Source organism: Molossus molossus, unplaced genomic scaffold, assembly GCF_014108415.1.
Source record: "Molossus molossus isolate mMolMol1 unplaced genomic scaffold, mMolMol1.p scaffold_m16_p_12, whole genome shotgun sequence".
Lineage (NCBI taxonomy): Eukaryota > Metazoa > Chordata > Mammalia > Chiroptera > Molossidae > Molossus > Molossus molossus.
In genome coordinates this window covers 22,560,014-22,567,727 of record NW_023425347.1, presented here as the reverse complement: position 1 = coordinate 22,567,727, position 7,714 = coordinate 22,560,014, and the positions used below count along the sequence as shown (strand labels likewise).

The 7,714-nt window shown below is 40.2% G+C and overlaps 1 pseudogene; it reads right to left on the bottom strand.

Annotated features, from left to right (window-relative positions):
* Positions 1 to 891: 891 nt before the first annotated feature.
* On the bottom strand, positions 892 to 1,274 carry LOC118625995 (annotated as a pseudogene).
* Between the last annotated feature and the right edge of the window lie 6,440 nt (positions 1,275 to 7,714).

The window sequence follows — 7,714 nt, the reverse complement described above, 5'->3', positions numbered from 1 at the left end:
AAAGAAATATTTAATAAAGGAGATGCTTCATTTATAAAAATAATAAACAGAAAAGCATTGTGTCTACAATATTAATCAACAAAGAGTGCTTAATAAATTTAAGTGAGTGAGTGAGAGAATGGGTGCTGGGATTGATAGGATGCATCTCAATTTAAGGAGACTTTTGAAAAGAAGTCTCGTACAATCTTACGGGATGAGCTGCAGCATAGCAGATGTTGGTGCTCCGTCCATATCCCCTCAGTACTTAGCATTCTGATAGCTCATTACTTCAAACACCTGCCACTTTCTGCCTGAGGACTTCTCTGTCCCCAGCAGTGTGCTCGGCCCATATATAGGTCAGGGAGTTAACACCCCCATGAACAGCTTTATGTTAGAGAGACAGAACTCTGTGGCTCCAGACCCCAGTCTCCTCATCCCTCTATAGGGCTTCTTATATGAGCTTCCTTCCTTCCTTGTCTCGCTCACCACTCTCCTCCACCAGAACTTTTGAGGGAAACCTCCCCAGTACACCACCTTTCCTCAAATCCTAGTCTTAGGGTCTGTTTCTTGGAAGAACCAACCTAATACACGGAGAATTATGGGCTAGATTCTAAGATAAGTGAATCATGTCATAAACCAGTGACTGCTAATTGGTTTATGCCAGTCAGGTTTAACAACCAGTTTCTAATGATACCCTTTGAAGGTATTTTTGCCTTATCTTTCTCAATTGTGATCAATGCCTGAATAAAAGTATAGAAAGTTTCTCAACGAATTTGAAGATAACATAACATTAGTGTAGAGAGGGATATAGTGAACATATTAATTGACACTCAGAATCAGGATCCATGCATTTTTTTTTTTTTTTTGCTAGGCTAAGTGGCTCTATTAGAGAAAGCCAGGATTACAAAGGACTTAAGAGCTGGCACTGGGGCCCTTCTTGTTAAAGCTGGGCACGACATTGACAAGATGCTGATTGTACTACATCTTCTGTTTCACCTGACCAGTCTTCTTCTTTTTCTCCGGTTTGGCAACCTTGGGAGTCTTACCTCTTACTTTTCCAGCATGGGCCAGGAAATCATGGACCTTCTCTCCACACTTGTGGCTGGCTTCATATAGAGTGGTCAGAGCCTCCATGCCACACTGGCCCAGGGCAACATCATCCTCTAGGGGCGTGCCTGCTAGCAGCACAATTTGATCCAGTGATGCCCTCCAGTAAGGCATGATTCTTGGGTGACTGTGTCCTGGCCCATCACCTTGAGGGTGTGTAACTCCTGGGTGTTTACTAAGAGCTGCATGTCTGCGATGGAACTGTGACCTTTGCTGCTACCATGAAGACAGAGTGGAGAAAGAGGAAGGAGCAAGGGCGCACATGTCCTAGCTGCCTGCTGCATCCCAGGTCACTGCACACAATTTCGAATAAGCTGGGAAATGGATAAAATCTAACAAAATTTTACATTAGTAGATTAAAAAGCCTGCAATTAAATCTCCTCAAAGGTATAATACTATTATGTGATAAAAGTTTGGATGTATTGGTTAATAATAAAGATAAAGTTAATGTGTGTGGCTGCTGTAAAAGCAGATGTGATTATAGGTTGGATTGATGCAGTAATACCTAGACCAAAGGAGGTGGAATTTATATTTCATTTTACAATACACAGACAATACTGTTCTGAACATCCTGACTTCGATAGACTAGAAACAACTTCCTGAATGCCAGAGAAAGGAGTCTAAAGGCACTTGGGGATATTTTATGGAAAACAATGGAGTGAATATTATTCTTCATATTAAAATAAAAAAAAAAAAAAGAATCAGAACATGTTAACTGTCTTACGTGTTTGGAAAATGGTGGGTGACGAATGAGACGTGCCTGAGTGGCCTTTGGGTCATTGATGTCTGCATACCCAGTATCTAATCCAGTGCCTTGCAGACAGTAGGAGCCAATAAATGTTTGGTTGGATGAGTGAAAAATTAACGACACTGCATATTCATCTCATTTAACTGTGCCACTGAGAGGGGACACACTCTTTTCATTTTCCTGGGTCAGTTGTATTTTTTTGTACCTCACACATGAAGCCATTCTTTGGATAGTGAAATCAGGAGGCAGGACCAATGTTCTGTCCTGTGCAATGTCTCCCGTGGAGTTGTGCTTCTGGAGCACAAATGATAATGGTTACAAGGTTGATGTCTTTTGGTAAATACAGCTTCCATTTTCCTGATCTCTTTCATATAAACTCTCTTTGAGTTCGTTATCTGCAGCACTAACAAATGTCTGTCGTAATGTTTGCTTCAGCCTTTTGTCCTGGCTGTTATATTTTTTCCTCTACATTCCATTTGGGTTATACCATGCTTCAGTACATTTTAATCTTCTTAATATATCAATCAAATTTATGGTATGCGGGAAGGCGTCCACTGACTTCTATTATTACCATCCCCAAGATTTCCCCTATTTCCCAATCATTTTTTTTTTTAAACAGCATATCTCAGGATGTGAGTCAGATTAAATGGGACCATAAAAACTATATAATGCATTTTTTTGTTATGCATTTAGGAGCACTTCTCTTATCTAGTCCAGTGAGACAAATGGTTGTTTTAATTTACTTCTTACAGAGATGACTGCCTTAGATACATAGGCTTTTACTCATTGTGGCATCTTGAGGAGGCTGGCATCCTCTGTCTGCCTGTCAGACCCTGCTTCAGTGGTCTCTCTTCTCAAATGCTCCTCTCCACCCCCCAAATTCAACTTAGCAGTTCCTGGCAGTCCCCTCAGCACTCTCTCCTCCTGCGCAGGGTTTGCATCCCACTGTGTTGTCAAGTCTGTGTACTTGTCTGCAATCCCCTCAGACAGCAGATGCTTCATCCTCAGTTCTTCATATTGTGCCTAGGACATGATAAGCACTCATTGGTTATGTGATGAGTATTTGTTCAGAGCAATACTTTCTTATTCTTCATATATCAGTTGCATTTGTTTTCTATTAAATTTAGTGGCATTACATTGTCTAATGAAGTTATAAAGGTTTCAAGAGTACAGTTCTATAACACATCATCTCTGTACTGCATTGTGTGTTCACCACCCAACGTCGTATCTCCTTCCAGAGCAATGCTTTTTCAAAAGGTGCTTTTGGCTTTAGGAAGGAGCCATTATTGTGTTTCTTATATTCTTTCTCATTTTGTTTTCTATCTCAGCATAGCTGAGATAACCCAAAAGTTATAGCCAGCTGTATGCCTCAATCATCATGCAAATTTTACACATGATTTTGTATTTCTTTGTGTTCTTCACTCATAAAGTGAGTGTTGATGCACTCACAATATTACAAAGACAGACTTCTGGAAAATCTAGACCTGGAAGATATTCTTTTCCTTTGTGTTTTGTTTTGTCAGAAGTGTAATCTTGCAAAAGTCAGGTAGCTTCTGTGGACCTCAGTTTCCTCACTTGTAAAAGAGGAGCAGACTGAATAATACCTAAATTGTGTTCAAGAGAAAATGTTCTTCCATTCTATGATCAAGGAAAGTTTTCTATGATAGGTTTGTCTTTCCTTGCCCTCCCCTCTTCACCTCTGCAAAGGCACCCTGATCATTTTTCCCTTTTCTTTGTGCCTGATTGTCTCTTCTTGTTTATAGCTGCCACTAATTTGCTCGTTTGCTTGCTGGAAAATAGCTAATTAAAACCCACTTCAACTAACAAGCTGACTGGGACCATGCAAATGTCACTCTCTGCTGTCTGCTATTTCCGTTTATACTTTACATTATTAGTGCTGTTTTTCCTCCCTCTGTTATAATGAATGCAAGGATGGATTTAGCGCCCTCTTCACAGGTGTGCATGGGTACCGCCACCACCCAGGAAAATGCTGCTCTGTTACTGCACTTCAGCATTTGAGTGTTATTACCCCTGACAGTTAATGGTTTCAGACTACATTGCTTGTTAGCACTAGATTTTTGAACAGCTTCATCTATCTTTTTGTTTTTACAGTGACTGGCCACATTAAGTATATGTGTCTGAGCTATTAGTTCCGTCTGTTCATTGCATGCATTTCATTTGGTGTAGGGTTCTTTCCTTCCTCTCTAAAATTAGTATGTATTGTCATCCACATACTTCAACACATCGACTTTTGTTATAATTATGCTGTCATCATTGTGCTTCCACACATTTGCTAATTTATTGTAGCTAAATTAGCCCTAATATTAGCAATTTTGCAGCTGTTCCTTTAGAATATACATGGCCATATATTTGTATGCTATTTAGTAACTATATTCCACAGCAACAAAAAATGGACCTCTCTTCAAGAGGGAGAGAGAGAGAGAGGAAAGATGGGAAAAAGAGGATTAAATAAAAACAAAGTCACCTGAAGTGGAAAAGGAGCAACCAAAATGAAGAAAGCCACACATTATAAAAAAGATTTAAGGGGTAGTGAACAGTACTGCATGCGTGCGGAGGACTGTGCAGTTCAAAGGACATGAGCGTTAGGTCTGAGCCTTGCAGCAAGCAAGCCTTCTCCGAGGAAGGGTCTTCTCTGCTAAATTCCTCTGTTACCATGAACATGCTGCCTACAGGAATAGCTGACAAAGAATGACATGAGGAAGTACTAGTAGGGTTTTTGTGTGAATTGCAAGAAAAGGAGATGAGAACAGGCTGAGGGGGTGCTTCCATGAAAACACAGTATCTGGTATACTTAGGTCCAAAGCTTAAGTGATTTGGTGTAAAAACATGCCTGAATGGGAGACTGTGAGGATGGGGAAATGAACGTAGTATGGTTTGGATTTTTCCATTGTTTACAATACTAAACAGCTTTAGATGCAGGTTTCTGCTTTGATTATATCTGGAGATGATATGTGAAGGAATATGAAAAAAGTGCCTGCAATGAGTAGTGTGTGTGTGTGTGTGTGTGTGTGTGTGTGTGTTGCATTTTAATTAGGTTATGAGAGTTTAACATGATACAGGCATCTAAAATTATACAATGACAGTTTGGGTGTAATGTATGACACAAGATAAATGGTCAACAAGACAGATTATCCTATGACAAAATCTGACTGCTGTGACTAGTTGGGTATTTTGTAAAACCTCCTGGGTACCGTTTAATATATTGAGCTAGTAATCCACTTAATGGAACCCTCATGATCTAAAAGAATTCATGAGATGAGATGTCCCAGGGTACATGGTCCTACTCCTAGGAGGTAACTTACCAGGAGAAACTAGCTCATTAAATACTGGCTATTATGGATACTGTTCTATGTTTTAATGGATCCAAAACATTATGTACAATGATAAAACAAAATAAGGATGAACTTATAATGGTATTGACATCTTGACCTTGAGAATATATTCTAGGCAGGTCCGTTCCCCTGGGGGTAATATGTTGCCTAGTTATATTAGAGATTTGGGCATAGCATCCCTCTTAGATATTCATATTTTCATCCCAATTGGGTCATAAGAGATGGATTTTCATTGCTGACTATGCCCTGCTCTGCCTGCCTTCTGCTCCTTCCAACTGGTCATTGCCTGCTCTTCAGCTCTTAGAATACAAAGTAAATAAAAATGGCTGAAACATTTTGCACTTGCTCCTCCCTGGGGTTTTGTAAGGAACTCTATTAAACTTCAAAACATGCTGTTTTAGTAGTGGGATCTGGGGGAGAGCCAATAAGTGGGAGAGGCAAAAAATGTTAGGGTGTTGGAGCTCATGAAACCAAAGCATATAGAGAGTTGTAGATGCATAAAATTGGCTTTTTCCCTTTGAAAGGATAATGGTCTTACTGGCATTTGCAAGGCCAACAATAAACCTAACCCCAGCCTCATAGAGAGTGGGGACAGTCTAAATTGGGATTTAAGGTCATATTGATTTAATAAATAAGTGTTGAAAGTCAAAGAGACAACAAACATCCAAAAAAACACCAGTAGTAAATTAAACCAACCAACCAACCAACCAACCCACCCACCCACCCATCAGGCCTTCTTTATGCCTTGGTATTGTCCTCTCAGCTCATAATGGTTTGAAAAACCATTGTGATATGTCCTTTGCATGAATATTTTGAATACAGAGCTCAGGTAGAATTGAAATGATGGAAGGAGATATCCTGTGATTCTCCTGATAATCCTTAAGAACAGTGATTTTCAACCTTTTTCATCTCACGGCACACAAAAACTACTGAAATTCTGTGCACACCAAAAAATATATATTTTGCTGATCTGACCAAAAAATAGGTATAATTTTGATCCATTCACACTGGACACCTAATGTCTTATTAGCTATTGTAATTTTATTTATTCTTTATTTATTTCAAAAGCTGTTTTTATTGATTTTTTTTCAGAGAGAGAAAAGAGAGAGAGAGAGATAGAAACATCAATGCGAGAGAGAAACATAGATCAGTTGCCCCTGCACACCCCCTACGGGGGATCTAGCTTAAAACCGGGGCATGTGCCCTGACCAGAAATCAAACTGGAACCTTTCAGTCCATGGGATGATTCTCAATCCACTGAGCCACACTGACTGGGCAACTGTTGTAATTTAAAAAAAAAAATACATTTTTGTCCAACCGGCGTGGCTCAGTGGTTGAGTGTTGACCCATGCACCAAGAGGTTGGTGGTTTGATTCCCAGTCAGGGCACATACCCAGGTTGTGGGCCAAAAGCTCAGTGGGGGACATGCAGGAGGCAGTCAATCAACGTTCTTGCATCAATGTTTCTATCTCTCCCTCTCCTTTCCTAGCTGTCTAAAATCAATAAGGAAAAAAAGTACATTTTTATTGATTTTGAGAGAGAGGAAGGAGAGGGAGAGAGAGAAACATCTATGTGAGAATGGAACAACTATCAGATGCCTCCTGCATGGCTCCTACTGGGGATCGAGGCTGCAATCCAGGCATATGCCCTGTTCAAGAATCAAACCAGTAACCTTTGGTTCATAGGATGATGCCCAACTAACTGAACCACACTGGCCAGGCTTGTTGTGATTTTTAAAATTTGACAATCTAAGGAAGAAGTCAGGGTCCTTGATTAAATAGTCAGGTATGCATATTTTAAAAATTCTTGTAGCACATGGGTTGAAAATCACTGCTTTATGCACTCCAGGCCCTATTCCACAGGAATCTACTGCCTTAGCCTAGTTTTGCCCACTGAGATGGCTGATGTTGAACACTGACTCTATCACTGTTTCCAGAATCTAAAATGAATTAAATTAAAGCCCCGCCACCCTTCTCCCACAGCACAATTTACCTCCTCAAAAATCACAGAAATAGGAGAATGTTTCCACTTGACTTTCTTTTTCCTAATCTCTATGGATCCAGGGCAAGCTGCTCACCTAGATATCAGGGCAAGAGAAATGGCTGATAAAAACAGGTCGTACACTTTGAGATTTGCCAAATCTTTTGAACAGCTTGAAGCCTACTTCCTGGGACAGAGCCTATACTCTTAATCAATCAGGCTCAGAGACAATGGGAAAAAAAGAAGTCATCCATCTGAATTTAATTTAAACCCATTTCTGTTTATCTTCTTGATCATTTTTCTTCCTTGTCCTAGATTGTGTGGCATGTTGTGTTGTGTGGTGGCCAAAGACACTTTTTTTTCTTTATTGATTTTTAGAGAGAGAAGAAGGGAGAGGGAGAGAGATGGAAACATCAATGAGAGAGAACATCGATTGGCTACCTCCTACATGCCCTCCACTGGGTATTGAGCCCATAACCTGGGCATGTGCCCTGACCGGGAATTGAACTGGTGACCTCTTGGTGCATGGGTGGATGCTCAACCACTG